The 16,450-nt window shown below is 42.6% G+C and overlaps 1 protein-coding gene across 6 annotated transcripts in view; it reads left to right on the top strand.

Annotated features, from left to right (window-relative positions):
• Positions 1 to 16,450, top strand: part of CALD1 (caldesmon 1) — a 567,652-nt gene that overhangs the window by 143,173 nt on the left and 408,029 nt on the right. For all 6 annotated transcript variants that reach the window (XM_085652624.1, XM_085652626.1, XM_085652628.1 and 3 more), the window contains exon 2: positions 9,834 to 9,942. The gene's annotated coding sequence lies outside the window, so the exon portion shown is untranslated. The remainder of the gene's footprint in view (positions 1 to 9,833; positions 9,943 to 16,450) is intronic.

A 16,450-nucleotide genomic window follows, 5' to 3' on the forward strand; every position in this document is an offset into this window, starting at 1 on the left:
ACTAAATTAAATCACCATACGTTAGGTTAGAATGAGGGTCTTAATGGCAATATGTAGTGTAACTAAGGTTATTCTGTGGTGTTTTGTTTGTCAGCTCTATTGCAGAAAGATGATTTATACATATTCCTTGCAGATCTGCAGACTCACAGACCTCTCACCATCTCTCCTAGTGAAGGAAGAAAAATGGAATGGGTCACATGAGCGAGGGGAGGCTACTCACCCTTTACTAGATGGAGGAGAATTGGTTAGATGTCAAAATCAAATCTGATGCCAGTATCTTAGGGTGGCTTGCATCACTGTACCTATTTCAATGGCTACAACCCAAGTAAAAGCTATAATTCACCTTGTATTTGGTGAGGGGAAACTATACTCAGACTCAATTCTTTCATTTTTAACTTAGATTTTTATTTTTGATTGATTTATATTGGATGTTTATAATGCTCACCACATGGCTAATTGTAGAGTTCAAGGGTTGACATAAGGGCCTAAAGGTCAGATTCTATTTTCTATAGGCCTAGACTCCATTTTTTACTCGATTATTGGCCTGCCTACTTTTAACCTAAATATCACCTGTCTTCCCCAATCTTTCTAAGAACCTGTGAAAGTGTCAAATCACCCAGAGAACGACCTTGACAAAACAACTAATGCAACATCATTGAGGGACAAGTTCACTGTTATCTATATTTTAAGGTCAGACAGCAAACAACATAAACAATGTAGTCTCAAATTATGTACTTTTGTCATACTGGTTTATATTGGTTCGTCTTAAGGCTATCATACTGATGCATACAGGTTATGTCTGGAATTTAATGGAAATTCCCCACAATTTGTAAGGTAAAGGTCTATGGTCAATTTTATAAAACCTCAAGGAAGTGGCCACTGAGGCAAAGAGGCCCTTCATCCTAGATTATCACACAAGGTCTGCCAGAGAGAGATCCTGAGAGAGACTGCTGTGCTGCTGTAGCATCCATTCCTATGCTAAGAGCTGATAGCAAGCCAATTATGAGAGGAGATGAGCTGAGCCCCGCGGATGTGTGCATTCCTTTCAAGGGAACACTCTCTCCTGGCCTTCTGATAATTACAGCTTCTTCCTGTGAACAGGCATGCAGTGCGCTGATTCACAAGAAACTCTAGATGCACGTTAATCTACTCCATGCACTAATAGTATAGCCCATAGAAGTAGTCTTTAGGGTGTTAGGTTGCCCAATGACATCCTAATAATGTTAGAAATGTTCATACTATTTTTGTAGTTAGTGACATGCATCAGTGCTGTTTTGACGAGACTGTTGAAATAAACACTTTTACACATAAAGTGCCTTCTCTTAGTACAGTACGTGTGTGTGCTATTCTAAAGAACAAAATTGGGTTTGAATTGCCACTGCGCTTGATCCCTTTTTAACCTACTGTTAGTAACCCATAAAGCACCATCACTACATCAGCAAGTATTTTGAGGGAGGTTGTGTGTGGCTACAACAACCTGGACCTTCATGCTCAAGTGTCAGTGCACTGAGCCAAGTTCAGGCATCCAGGGTTGGGAAGGCCAAACCTTGTATAACGAAGCCAAAGGCTTAGTTTTCACAAGAAAGTGTGGGAACAAAGTTTTCCAAAATTTCTCAGGGAATAATGGCTAAATAAATTTGGGGTGTCATGCGTTGCAGTAATAGGATACAGTGAAACCCTGGCAGTGGGAGGTCCACTAGAAAACATGAAGTCTGGAAGGGAAGCAACCAGTGGCCAAACTCAGGTACATGATCATCAGGCTGAAGGATTGAAAGTCCTATGGTGCTCGGGTGAGAGGGGAACCCTAGGAAAGTTGGTAACTTGTTGAACATAGAGCTTTTTGGACACTACTCTGCATGTTCTTAACATGTAGAGGAAAATATCCTGTTATATTCTGTTGGTCTATACATTGACTTAGTTCACACAGTTGGTTTTACGAAAGGTGGCCAAAGACACTTGTGAACCCATTGTGTGATACGGAGTGTACCAGCACGATCTAAAGGCCATCATTCCTCAGTGCCAAGGGGCTGTGGGCTCATGCAAAACAGCTAACATCTTTGCCTTTAGCCAACACCTCATCACAGACATGTTTGGAGCATGTTTGCTCTCTTTGGTGCCGCCTTAAAAGGGAGGTCTGATGATCCTAGAAACCCTCCACATAGACCCATGCAGCTGGGGGCATTTACACCCTGCACCTTCCTGCAGGGGTATCCCTATCACCTCTTCAGAATATGGCCTTGTCCACTGGCAATGAAAACTCATAATCACAACTCTCTTTTTCACTGATGTCTCTGCCCCTGGTGCAGACATGAGCTGTCACAATGTTCACATGCACCGGGAATAGCTCATTTTATTCTGTGATCAACCACCCTGTCTGTGCAAGGCCCACACAATGGAGGGTCCCTGTACCTCAGAGAAGGAAAGACGTTCTTTCCTTCGTACGGGCAGTGGCATAACGCAAAATGATGGGGCCGCCCTGCAGAATGCGTTGAGGTGCTCGTGAGTCTCCCATATCTCACACATACATATACATTGGCATCGGGCTGAATGGGGGTTCTCTGAAGGTTTGGTGGTTCTTTGAAGGGTGGTGGCTGTTTCCTCAATTAAATAGAAATCAAACGGCCTGGCATAGTTTCACTGCATGGACTGCCAAACTTTCGACCTTACTTCCTTTAGAGATCTGAGTCCGATATCCATGGTCCCTTTTGGAAAAGCATTCAAAGCCTTAATTCAATCGGCTGTGCTGTTCAGATTGCGTCTGAATGAGAATTGTGCACAAAAACTCAATACAACTATAAGGAGAATAAAAGCTCAGACCATTTGATCAGAGGGCCTTCATCCTTTGTGTGTTTTGTATTGACTGAATCACAAATATTTGCATGATAAAATGCATAAACAAAGTTTTCAGTCATTGCTAAGCCTTTTTGCCAAACAATCACAAAGTTTAAAGTACACTGGCTAATAAACACATGCAATACAGCATTGCTCAGGAGTTCATTACGTCCATTTCTTCAAACCACAGTACTCCTTGACTGTTTTTGAAGAAAACAGGTTCAGAAACATCATCCGCCCATTTTCAGATTCTTTGGAGTTCCCCACCTGGAGATTAGTGCTTACATAATATGTAAAACAAACCTGCTGGTGCCCAAACGTTGTCTTTAAGATCGGAGTCTACTGCAGGGGCTGCACACTTTCACCACTGGGTGTGCCCACTTCCACTAGTGGTGCCACTCACCGGATATTCCCATGAGTTTTAAATGCTATTTTCCCACCTCTGAAAGATGGAAGACGTGTGACCTGCTTTGAGCCCTGGTCCTGCTCTTTTTAGAAAGGTGCCACGCTAGAGTCAGCTGGCACATCAGTGCTTCCTGCTGCTATTCAAGTATGTTTTACAGGCCCACTGCAGTCATACTAGTTTTTTTTTATATATCAAGGTAATTGATTTCACTACTCTTGATACAAGGGGAATGGTGAGAAGGGATGTGGAAGAATATGTGCTAGCATGCTGGATGCACAGACTTTGTAAGGCATAGGCTGCAAGGGAAGGAGGCTCAGGCAGGCTGGGTGGGCGACAAGCACCAAAGGCATGCAGCCCAGGCAGTCAGTGAGATATTTTAAGTGTACAAGTCCCGAGATGTATGGCTTGCGTTGAGTCACGTGCAGTCAGTTGGAAGTTCCAGGTCTGGTGTATGTAGGTCAGTGTTGTAGATGAGGCTGTCTATTCTCGTACCTTACGGATGCTGCAAGATGCATGCCACCATTAGGACATGTGCTTAATTTCCCGAAACTTCTTTGCTCAGCTTTTCTGTGGTGGAGGAATTATCTGCAAATACCCTACACTCTGAAGATAAATGCCAGTACCCACCACCACCAGCTAAACGCTAAAATTAAACTCTGTGGTAGACTGGCACAAACAGTGCTGATTGCACAGAATATCAGATAATACCAGCTAAAATGTTTACATTTAGATTTAGTCCATACATTCATCAAACTGAAATATATCTATTCAATGGATACTTGATGGTGATTGTAGGAAAGTACACTTTTTCACATGGTCACCCCCTCTTTTTGCATTGTATTCAATGTGACCCCGACTGGAAGTGCACTGGGTTCCTGCTGACTAAGCCTCCAGTGTCAGATCTCTTTCCCAAAAACTGTGGAATTGTATCCCAATTGGCAATACCTTTAGGACTCCCAGTAAGTCCCTAGTAAGTGGTCCTGGTACCTGGTACCTAGGACAAGGAGGCTAAAGAGGGACCTTAAGGGCTGCAGCACAAATTGTGCCACCGTAAAGGACCCCTCTCTGAATGCCTGATATGGAAAGTAATGCACTGAAGGCTGTGTTTCTTGGCAGACAAAAGTGAAAGCACAACATGGCACACATCCCTGTGGGCCATGCCCACAGACACTGCATGCAGTATAGGTAAGTCACCCCTATGGTAGGCCTTACAGCCCCAATGCAGGGTGCATTATACTACATGTGAGGGCCTATCTGCACGAGCAGATATACCACTGTGCTGGTCAGCTCTATTGCTGCCAGTACAAGTGAACAGGGAAGCCATTTTGAGTACATGTGCGGGACAAGATGGCTTCACTGAAAATAAGGATGTTTGTTATCAAATATACTGATGCCTGAGTTGGAGGGCGTCTTAGTGCTGCCCTCTGAAAATCTACCAGCTACTGGTGTGCTGTCTGACTGTTTTTTGCAAGCCTGCCACCAGAGACAACTTACAGTCTGCCAAGTGAGATGTCCTTTGCTCTCAGGAGCCCTGAAAGCAAGCCTGCTAGGGCATAGGGTGCTTACATTCCTGCCCACAGGATGACCTGCAGATTAGCATTCGAAAGCAGTGGAGCTTCAAAGAGCCCATTGCCTTTGGTGTGCGAATCTGGCTTCTCTCAAAGGAGAAGAAGACGACCCTCTGTCTTCAGAGCATTTTGGCACCTGGACAGGAAGGAAAATTAGCTAGTCACATAGGCGTGTCCACCCTCATGCCAGTATCTCTCCAAAGGTAGGATGCCTGAAGTGGAGGTGACGTTTCAGAGTTAGCTATTTTGGTGACAGAAACCTTAGAAACTCTGGGGCACGGTTATGCCCACTACCATCAGGAAGTGGTCATATGGGGGCATAGTGACACCAGGGGTAAGTAGCCCATTGACTAACCCCTACACTCCCCTAGCACTCCTAAGTTCAGTATTTAGAGGAGCCACTTGCACCAGAAAATTGTATCCTGATAACATACGAAGAAGAAGGACACTGAGAAGCAGCGAAAGCAGAAAACTGAACAACAGCAACTTACTTTGGCAACAGCTCTGCCGGCCTGTCTGTTGTTCCCTGTCGTGACTGCGCCAAAGATGTCACATTCTGCAGCTGTCATGCCTCCAAAGCCTGGGAGGATGGCCTGCCTTCAATAAAGACTCAAGAACTCCGTGGAGTAGTGGAGCTGCTCCCCTGCATCCTAAAGGCACCCCAAAAAGAACTGTGAGGTCTCCGGTACTGTCAAAATCCGACCTTGCTAAATACTCACCTTAAGTCCTAGAGATTGGTCTCATAAGTCGATGTACTCTACCTGAATGTCCTACTTGTTTTTCCACCCATAGGATAACATTGCAGCTTCTGAAAAATGCACTGTCGACTTTCTAAAATGCAAAGTATTTTGGTTGCAAAACGTACTTACCTGATCGTATTGATTCTGGTCCCTAAACATATATAAAGATACGTGTTAATTTTATAAATTGGTGTGGATCTCTTTATTGAGTCATGTGCATAATTTATTGACTATTGTGTGTATTTGTAGATGCCTAACACTCCTCTCTAATAAGCCTAACGCACTCAATCACACTACCTCCTGGAAGAGCCCCTTGGTATTGCTAGAGCAAGCCCCTGCCCACTCATGACGGAACCCCTGGATTCTGTGCACAATATACTTCACTTTGGTAGATCATAAAAAGAGCCAGCTTCCTACAATGATATTTAATGGCCTATCGGTGTTGGGTTTTTCAGATTTCATTCTATTATTAACTCATGAGATGCATTAACATTCAATGGATCTCAAAGGAGGAATTTCAGATTGCCATGCATAACTCACATGGTGCATCACCAGAGAAGGGTCAGTGAATATTAATGCCCTTTGCGCTGAAATAAGATGTTAACCTCAAGGGATGGCACCACTCTTGATGTTGTCTTGAGTAAGTAGTTCCGAATCGGCTGGAAGGCAGAGAACAGAAGGTTGGTCTATAATGTCATCAGGTTTAACTAGTAATATACAAGGAATCCTACAGAGCTTTCTTGTTTTGGCAGCTGGTTTGATGAACCATGATTTGACCAAGAACACAGCACAAGCCCCACGTCACCAAATAGCAACTACAACAGGGTGGAATTCAAAGAACAGGTCAATGCAAGGAAGGACTAACTGGGGAACCGATGGAACAGAGAGGGAGGAAAACAATAAACGTGAGGAACTCATTATGGGTGCAAACTGATATGGAAAGTTATGAACCCAAATAACTAAGGACTCATTGCCAACCAAGTACTAAACACCAAGTGAGGTTTTTAGTATAGCTTTACCAACTTTAATCTGGAACATGACCGGAAAGACAAGAGGTAACTCTGCAGTAAGTGGCCTCGTGTTCCTGGTCTTGCCAGGATTCACTGACGTTTACATTATGTATGATTGTCCAAGACAAAATCCAATTTGAGCTTACTGGTTTCTTATAAATAGATTGGGAGAAAGGTCTGTAAACCATTTCTCCTTGATTTTTCAGTATTTGTGAAAATCTCAATCTGTTTTATATTGTATAAAAGAATCATGTGGAAACCTCTGTCTAATCGTAAGAACGATGTGATCTACTATTCAGATACAGGCTTCCAAGAGGGGTAGCTTGCTGTCCTGGACAGAGACACAGGTTTTCCACGTACTGCAACTGTGGTCTTATACAAACAGCATTGTTAATAAAAATGATAGACGGTAGGCTTAGCAAATGAATCATATGCAGCTTGCATAACTCATGGGTGTACTTGCAGAAGGGGATATTTGTGATCACGGTGTGCATGTTCGGTGACCATTCTATGAGGTATCTTTAGCTTTAAGAAAAATCATTCCAAGATGGCCACCATGTATTTGCGCAGGCACTGTCAAGCATTGGCAAAGCCATTACATGTAAAAGTGGAATTTATTGGCTTTGTCAATGCTTGTTGAAAAGTATTCACCAGCTTTGCGCAATTCATTCCTAGAGTGAAAGCAACAATGGTGACGCCAGCATCAGCGGATGGAGGCAGGCATAGATAAAGTTATTGGCCTTTGGAATTCATAGGTTGCAGATGGTAATGGGATTTCCTGCCAGGATGGACATTGAATTTGACCAGCAGTGAAAATGCTGACCCTACTTAAATTAATTGTGACTTTATTCTTGCATCCTAGGGCTACGGCCACACATGACAGTAGAGGCAAATTGGGTCCTTCAAAATATTTGGAGACAAAGGGTTGCGGAGGGTGCAGATTCTGCAGTGGGTTCACATCATATGTGGAGAACTTTGACCTAAATTACGGTAACCCATGATATAGCGAATGCCTTACAGAAATAATTACTGTTACTAATCGTCCTCTGGTTTCTTGGCGCGACAAAGCAAAGGCGTTTCCCAACTTTTAAACGTTCTCTTTTTTAAGCAAAGCGTCAGTCTCAGTCTTTAACGAGAGCAGCGACATCCATCACAGCTGGGACTGTGAAGCAAATGCATTTGGTCTTTCCAAAAAAGGATGCATTTTGCAGAGCACCCTTCCATGAACTCTTCCTTCGGAGAATAAAAGCAGCCGTTCCCAATATCTCAGAAAGGGGAGTTTATCACCTATTATGAAAGATCAAGGCTCTGGGTCAAGCAGTTCCTACAGAACACATGTCAGTGCACCAGAATATTGAGAGTTGAAGGTCACCGTGGCCAAAGGAGTACCCAGATCAGCAATGATCATGTACACAGTTTTTATGGAAAGCAAAGCCAGTAAGACAGCCCGGCGGACTATTGCCTCCGAGGTCCATAAAATGAGTAACATTTAGTTGGGTAAAAATAAAACCTGTTAGTAGTAGTGGCTTTAGAAGATTCAGTTCCTATAGTTTTATATACAAGTCTAGCAATTAAAATTAATGGTATTAACAATATTCGCATTTAACTTTGTTAGGAAATGTGTGCCTAAGGCCAGCTAGGAAATTACATAGCACAGCGCACGTTAATATGCCTTGTGACCAAATAAATACAGGAAACTAATATGTACATTTCGATGTGCTAGAAATTAAGATTACTTCCATAAAAACTAAGTGGAAAAACAGTACAACAAAGAGCCTGGAATAAACTCTTAAAATATCCTCTAATATGGTAGGCTGCAATACTTACACCTGTATTTAAGTGCATACTATTTGGATACTCATTACCTAGATGCTCAAGGGGACACACTTAGTCGCTGTATTTAAAGAGAAGGATCCTACTAATCCATCTGACTATAGGCTCCTATTAATGTAATTCTTCTTGCTAGAATATTCTTAAAGGTCACTACTGAAATAGCTTCAATTCTAAGTATGTGGGCTACTTATTTAGACCATTCATTCAATACTATTCATTTAAAAGCCACACCAGTCCTTTACTATTGAGATCCAATGTGGTTCCCTTTCATATCACACTTCGAAATAAGTTAGAAAATTTAATTTCTAGAAAACCGTTAGTATTATAGAATAATATTCTGGGGCGCTGTGTCCTATTTTGTTTGTATTGCTTGAATTTAACTTGTAGGTATAGTGGTCCTTTTCCTTGGAAATGTCTGTGTACAATAGTCCTTGAACAATGCTCACCTATCTACTCATAGCCAGGGCAGAGCTTGCAGTACTGAAGGTATGTTTTCACTTAGTTGGAAATGGAGACTTGCTGCAGCATTTTGGATGAGTTGTGTTTTGCGTATGAAAGTGGGAGGAGTGCCAAGGTATAGGCTTTTGGTGTAGTCGCGCTTGGAAATTATGAGTGTAAGGATAGCTTGTAGCTTTTGTTGCTATCCAAGGGTTGGGAAGATTCAAAGCAATGTTTTCACTGTGTTGGAGCTGCTCTTAGTGACCTTGTTGATATGTGGTTTTGGTCTGAAACCATGGTTATTCCTTAATGCAGTTAGGAGGGCTTTGAGTTCCTTGGGCCATATGTTGGTAGGATTGTGTTTTTGCCATTGACCACAGGTCATGTCTTTGACTTCGTAGTGTTGAACTTTGAGTGATTACTCATTGCTTATGCGTTTTTGGCAAAAAAGGCAATATTCTTTCTTTTTTTTTAAATTTATGTGGTACTCTGATTTGCTTAGAATTGACAATGATATATGTAATAATTGTATTGCAGCTCTTGAAAACATATATCATCGAAGTAATGAAGAACTGCATCTTACATAGCTATGTTTTAGAATACGTGTATAGGATTTCATATAGTTTATTCAGTTGAGTTATACATTAAAACAAATAAGAAATCCATAGTGTAGCATGTGGCTTTCCTGCCAAGACACCAGATTTTGAGAACCCTTGTGTTGGGTCATTTGTCGGATGTGGGGCAATCTTGAGTGAAGAACACGCCCAATGACAGTGGTGTTGATGTTGGTGGGCACTGCATCCCTTATGGAATTTTCACATTGTTCTACAAAGCCTGTTTTGCTGAGTTCGTGTCTTCAGTAAATCCCCTCACATGTTTGAGGGTGTTCTACCTTGTTACATTTATTTAACTATTTTCAAATAAATGAAAACTATTCTTTCATGTTGCAGCCAGTAGCACAGATATGCCAAGTAATCATTTGTCTCGTCCCTCTCTTCTTTTGCAGAACAATCTCTTTAATTGCTTGGAATTGTGTTTTTTATATTGCTATCTCGGAGAGAGCAGCTGATACCTTTGATCCTGACGGCCAGAGTCGTGCATCTGATCGCTTTCATGTGAGTATGCTTTAAACCATTGCCTTTGGACTGTTTGTGGTTGCCAGCTGCCTCCTTCCCAGCCTGCTTGGCTCACATTCTTCCTAAAGCCTGTACTGCACTACTCCCCACAGTGCTCTTAGAGAATCATTAACATTTGTAGCGGGACATACAATACTAAAGTTAGCAGAGTATCTCAGACTCTGGAGGCACACGTGGTTCTTATTCAACCATATCTAATTGGGTTTAGTGGTGTTTCCTTTTAACCCACAATATACCTTTTTATTCTCCTCAATTTGGTTCTTACCTTGCGAACCCAAGCTCAGACCATAGCAATTGTTATGAAGTATAAATCTGAGCAGTGGCATTGCCACAGACCCTAAAACAAGCAAGGAAAATAAGCCCCTGCCTCTTAGATGGGTTGTAAGAAATAGTAATAATGGAAATCTCCCCTTCTAAAGTGACAGGAGGTGTGGATTCTATTGAAGACACGGAGGCTAGAGAAATACAGGAAAGAAGAATCAATCCTAATCGAGCCTTGTAATAGAGCTGGGTTGCAATGCGCCCTACAGTCCCACTGCGCCTCTGCACTGATGAGAGCTACTGCAACGTAGACTCGTTCAAGCCCATCCTTTGTAGAACACGCGGCGCCCAAACGCAGTCATGCATGTTCTTTCCTGGCGAGAGCTTTGCTCTGCTGAACTCACAAACCAGATGCCACCTTCTGACATGGCGGCTTTTGAAGAACGCACACAGTACTGATCGGCCTGAAGGGCCCATTGGAAACATGTTGATCTGTGTCTGGTTTAAATGTTTTTTATACTCCTAGGACTTGCTTATGTAAATGCTGGTAGGTGTCAGAGTGCACTGCCAGTAACTCACGTTGGAATGGCAGAACCTGTCTCTACTGACAGTGGATATCTCAAGAAAGCGATCTGGTCTGTCCCCTTTACATCCATTTTTCTCTGTGATGCAAATGATCTCTGCATGAAAATGCCACCAAACAGCTAAGAGGGCCTCTGTATGGTGCTACCTCAAGAGAGGGAAAAAATGCCATTCAATGAGGGTGTATTCACCAAACCTCTTTGCTGGTCTTGATGAGTTGTGTTGGTGGTCTTGGCACTCACAACCTAAAAAATGATCATCCTAATTCCAGTGCAATTATGAGCATTGAGCATAATTTGAAAACCAAATAAATATTCAGTGCCAATGGTGGAAGGGTGAGAGAACACATTTGCCTGGAGCACAACCACATGTAAATTTGTTCCCACTCATCCTGTGAAACCGAGCTGGTACCATTCGCAGACGAGTGGAAACTGTAAGTAGCGGTCATGACCGAGCCTTGCTCTACTGTCCAGTACATAATGGGTGTGTGACTACCATCAAACGGGCAGCGTTCATTTCCAGCTACACACTAAATGAAGGCTCTGCCTGTACTTCATTCTTGAACTGTAGCTTTTTCCCTCTTCATTTCATAACTCTATTTGCTGTTTTGAAGTTGTGCTTACCCCTCTGCTTTGTTCGTATGGTTCTTAATTCCTTTTTCACTCATAATCCAGATTGAAAATGCAGCTCTACTCTTGCAGAAGTGTTTTCGCTTTACCACTCACTCACGTAATGATCCTCACTTCTTTTTGCAATAAGGGCAATTCGCCCTGTAGAAATGAATCATGATGGCATGTTTAAGTGAGAGGTAACTGCATCTTTGCAAATCTTACATCTTATACTAAGAAATCCTGGAAGTAGTAGTGATTTCTGATGATAAAATATTACATAAAGAAAAAAAATAACAGGCCTGACCTACATTTATTTCCAAAACTAGTAATATTTGAAATATTGTACAGCCGCTTGAGTATTTTAAACATTTTTAATACCTGTGTGTGTATGAGGGAGAGGAGTTGGGGGGTAGGTCTTCATTCTATTTGAATATATAATTTTGATGAGGTACAGATGCTGGTATAAAAGAGAGTTGTTGTTGATTTTTGCATTGACACTTTCATTAATTCATTATTATGTCAATCTCAAGCTCCAAAAATTGCAAAAAGTCCAAAATGTTTGTATGTAATCTATGTTAATTAGTTCCTCACATTTGGCACCCAGCTTTGTGGTAAATTGAGAATTAAGTCACTGCTAGTTTTAGAAAGAAATGTAGGTCAGGTTAGTTTTTTTTTTCTTTATTTCGTTTTTCCCCTGCCTGGTGACATTAATTATATTTGTCAGCGGAGTCCCCTTTTTTAGGTCTCACCTGCTGACAGTGCATGCGATGTCACTGCGAAGGGTATTGTTTAATATAAGGACTTGGATCCTGCCCATTGCTTACTCTTCGTTGACTTCATTGTCACTTGTATTTGCTGCTCCTAATTAGCCAGCACGTTCCACTGTCACTTCCTGTTCTTTAGTTTGGAGCTTGGACCAAATTACTGATTGATTTACTGTGATTAGTGTCCTCTCAGGGCAGTAGCTTGGTGGTCAAGATTGGGGATAAGCTTCAGGTTTTCCGACAATCAGGCTAGCATAAAATGCTTAAATACATTATAGGACAAGCAGTTAAAATAGGGCCCCAAAATGGAATATTCTCTGTATAAAGATCGACCGGAATGCCATCTGGGCCTGGGGCCTTACCACTCTTACTAAGCATAAGAGCCCTGTTTACCTCATCTAGAGTGAACCTCAAATTGATTGGGAATCCCCCCGGGTGGGGTAACAAGTTATCCACCTGCCGAAAAGGCAGCGAACCGGGGTTGGAATAAATTTTAGCAAAATGTATCACCTGATCTGCTTCAGTTATGGCTATCTTCATATGTGCCCCCCCCCCCTCGTCTCTCAAAACGGGGGAATTTCTGATGCACCAGAAATCGGTACATTCTCCCACTGTTCTGTCTTCAATTAGTCCCTCCCAAGTTTCAGCCTTTAAGGCTTCCTCTCTGCCGTTTAATGCCAATTGGTATTCTTAGCTGCACATCCGCACTTCACTAGCACACCGGGGAGCTTTGATCCCCCTTGGAGATGTCACCAAAGGCATTCAAAGCAGCTTTGGCAATGTTTACTTCAACCAAGCAGGTATCGAAGTCTTCCCCATGATTAGCTACAAATGTATTCAAGAGAGCTGTCGGATTAACCTCCGACGATCGTTAAGAGAGGCCATTATTTGGGATAACCAACATTTACAACGCGCACATTTTCCCTAGTTGTGTCTATTAACATTGCATTAAGATTTAAACAAACGCTCTAAGTATAATGATCGCTAAGGGAAATCGAGTGTGTGGTGAAAATTGTGAGAAAGCACTGTGCTCTAAAAGAACACAGGGGCATATAATCAAGAAACGGCGTTAAAGTTATCGCCGCTTTAGCGGCAAAAAACTGCAGCTAAAGCGGCGATAATGGGCTTGATAATATGCCCTTGAGAATTCCCATAGAAGCCCATGTTCTGGTGTCAACATGGGCTTCTATTGGAATTCTCTGCGGCATATTATCAAGCCCATTATCGCTGCTTTAGCGGCAGTTTTCTGCCGCTAAAGCGGCGATAATTTTAACGCCGTGCTTGATAATATGCCCCACAGTTCCTCGCTGCTCCTCTCTCCCTTTCTTTTCGGGGTGGATGAGTGGGAGGGGCTTTTCTATTGGTGTTTTACTTCATAGGTATGTTTTACTAACGCTGCCAACCTCCGAGGTGTTGGCCTTAAAGCTGTGTACGTTTGTATAAGCTCTACAACTCCTTGCTCTAGCGCCGGCCCCCATGGTTGGAGGCCAACTCATTTAATTATCCCATAATCGATGTGGCTAACATGCGATTGGCCATTACCTCGTATATCAATCACACCACATACCTTACTAGGAGGCAAGGAGCACAAACACATATTGAAGTCGCCTCCCCAAATCACTAAGAGTTCCTTCTTCCTACTGGAGCACAAAGACTTAAGGTCTTGATCCAACTGGTCTAGAACAGGCAAAATTTCCCTAGGAAATGTGTTATTACGAAAATTAATCAGGACCAAAATCATTTTGTGTAGCTGGTTGAAATCTGTTATTTGATAAAAATGAGTGGTGGACCAAGTACTAATACTAGAACACAGCAAATGGTAAGAAATATAAATAATTAAATAAATAATCTGAGTCGTCAGATTATGAGAACCTAACCAAAAGGGTATAGGGAAAGCACTTGTTTCCCGAGAAACCCAAGAAAAAGAAAGAAAGGGCAATTCCTTTCTTTAGTCCCCTCACTCACCAGGGTTTCCCCACGGTGACATGCTTCATCATTGGGGTCCTCTCAGTCCCCATTATAGTAGTTATCTCTAGCATATTACCCACTTTTTTAATTAATTAGCTAGGAGCAAAAATAAATTTAGATTGGCCCACTAGTTAATTATTTTAACTCACTTTAAACCACTCCACACCACAACACTTGCACAACACATAGTCTTGTTCAGTGCTCCTACGTAAATCCGCAAGTCGCAGCACGCCTCAGTCCGTAGAGGACTGAGAGGACCCCAATGATGAAGCATGTCACCGTGGGGAAACCCTGGTGAGTGAGGGGACTAAAGAAAGGAATTGCCCTTTCTTTCTTTTTCTTGGGTTTCTCGGGAAACAAGTGCTTTCCCTATACCCTTTTGGTTAGGTTCTCATAATCTGACGACTCAGATTATTTATTTAATTATACATACATTGGGAGGGTGAACCTAACCGTTAAAAACCTCTCTTTCCCCCCTTTTTTTGATATAAGAAATATAAATACACAGGCTCCCTTTCCCTATGCCGACACTAGATGGCACTGCGGCTTGGTAAAAAGTTCTTTAACCATTAAGATGAAGTGGTTTAACTGCCCAAGACTCTTGACCGCATAAAATATGTAAATTATATACAAAAATCAACCAATCTGGATTAGCAATTTTACTACGTAGACCTGTTACGTTCCAGAAAAGTTTGTCAGTACAGGAGTGATCAACAAAGTCCAGACCCTCCTGAGTGGATGAGGAGAAGTTAGGCCTGGTGCTGGGAGTTGAAATGCAGTCAGGCTGGGCCATCAGTCCACATACTACACCTTCCACCAGAGGAGCATGGTCAGGATTTGAAATAAGTCAATCCACCCCTCAAGATTCTTGAATGGGGCAAAACGGTTCTGGACTGCTATAGGGAAGCACTGCAGAAAAATTTGGTAGGGCATTATGGCCAGTAAGAAAGGGCACAGGGAGATAAAAGAACCCAAGATGCAATACGGTAATGTGGTGAGGTGACACTCTAGGTTCACATATTCATCGTAAAATTTTCTCCAATAAGCTTGGTGTCCTAAAGCTTAGTACCACACAGTCTCCTGGGAGTTTCTTTGTGCTCCTACCAACCCAGCCCACTCTTCTCACCATCTTGATATCATCAAAAAGCTGCCTGCTTAGCCCTGTTCTGGTACTCAGCCAATTCAGGGCTTTGTTTCTTAAGGACTTCCAGGTCTTTACAGATGTTGGAGTAAGAGGGAGTAAATTGGCTAATATCACAACATATGGTATAGCTTCGAAGGGAAGATCAAGAAAGCCAGGGGTCTCAAAAGGTCTAAGCGCTTCCGTCTCTGAGTTACTATGTGGAATGGGTCATGGAACAGAAGGAATGCTACATGAAGCAGTCATCTGACCGGTGCCTCAGTCAGAGTCTAAGATGCACTTAGATGTGTCCGAATATTAGATGAGGAAAGCAAAAATGTATCTGAAGACAAAACAAAATTAACATTTGAGTTAACATCCGTATTAAAATTAGTGTTAGCATAAGATTTGAGCAAGTGTAGACAGGTGCTAGCTCCTGTTTCCACATGTGTCAGCCTTTCCCACAGTAAAGCTAGGGCAGACTTCACTCTGGCTTCTAAGGCACAAACGGCGTCAAGTAACATCTTAATGTCTTCCCGCGTGGCCCCCATAGACTTTAATCTCCACTTAGCCCCCGTGGAATCGGACTTTAGTTTGGAAGATAGTATCCCCTAATACTGTTTCAGATACGTCAGCACGTAGCCCAGGGTCTTCATACACTTGAGGGGGGATAAGGAGCCAAATCAAAGGAAGAAACAACACCAGAGACACCCAGGTCTCTTGCGTCCCTGTTGGGTAAATCATTTAAAGACTGATTATTTTCGGCCTGTCCAGTGCTACAAGCATGGGCCCCAGTTGTGCAGTCAGCAGGGGTATCCTGCAAAAGAGCACCATGCACTAAAGTCAGGTTTATGTGACAAGAAATAATTTTTTCATCCACAGTCGAAATCTCCTTATTTAGTGCCCCTATAGCACCAGTAATGTAATTTAAAAATGAGAAATGAGTCTTACCAGGAGACCTTCCCTTTGCAGAGACTGGTGAAAGATTCCTCTTCCCCATGATTAAACGCAGATAGTTAGGATGACCCCAATGGCATGGCCAAGAGAATTGGCCCAGCTTAGCCTCCTCAGGGCTCTGATGGCCCGGACACGGACCGCATGATGGGACACCCAGACGCCTATATCGCACTTGACAAGTTGAAACAGGTGGGGATCACAAAGGGCCACCTCTCAGCCCGCTG

Source organism: Triturus cristatus, chromosome 4_1 (genome assembly GCF_964204655.1).
Source record: "Triturus cristatus chromosome 4_1, aTriCri1.1, whole genome shotgun sequence".
Lineage (NCBI taxonomy): Eukaryota > Metazoa > Chordata > Amphibia > Caudata > Salamandridae > Triturus > Triturus cristatus.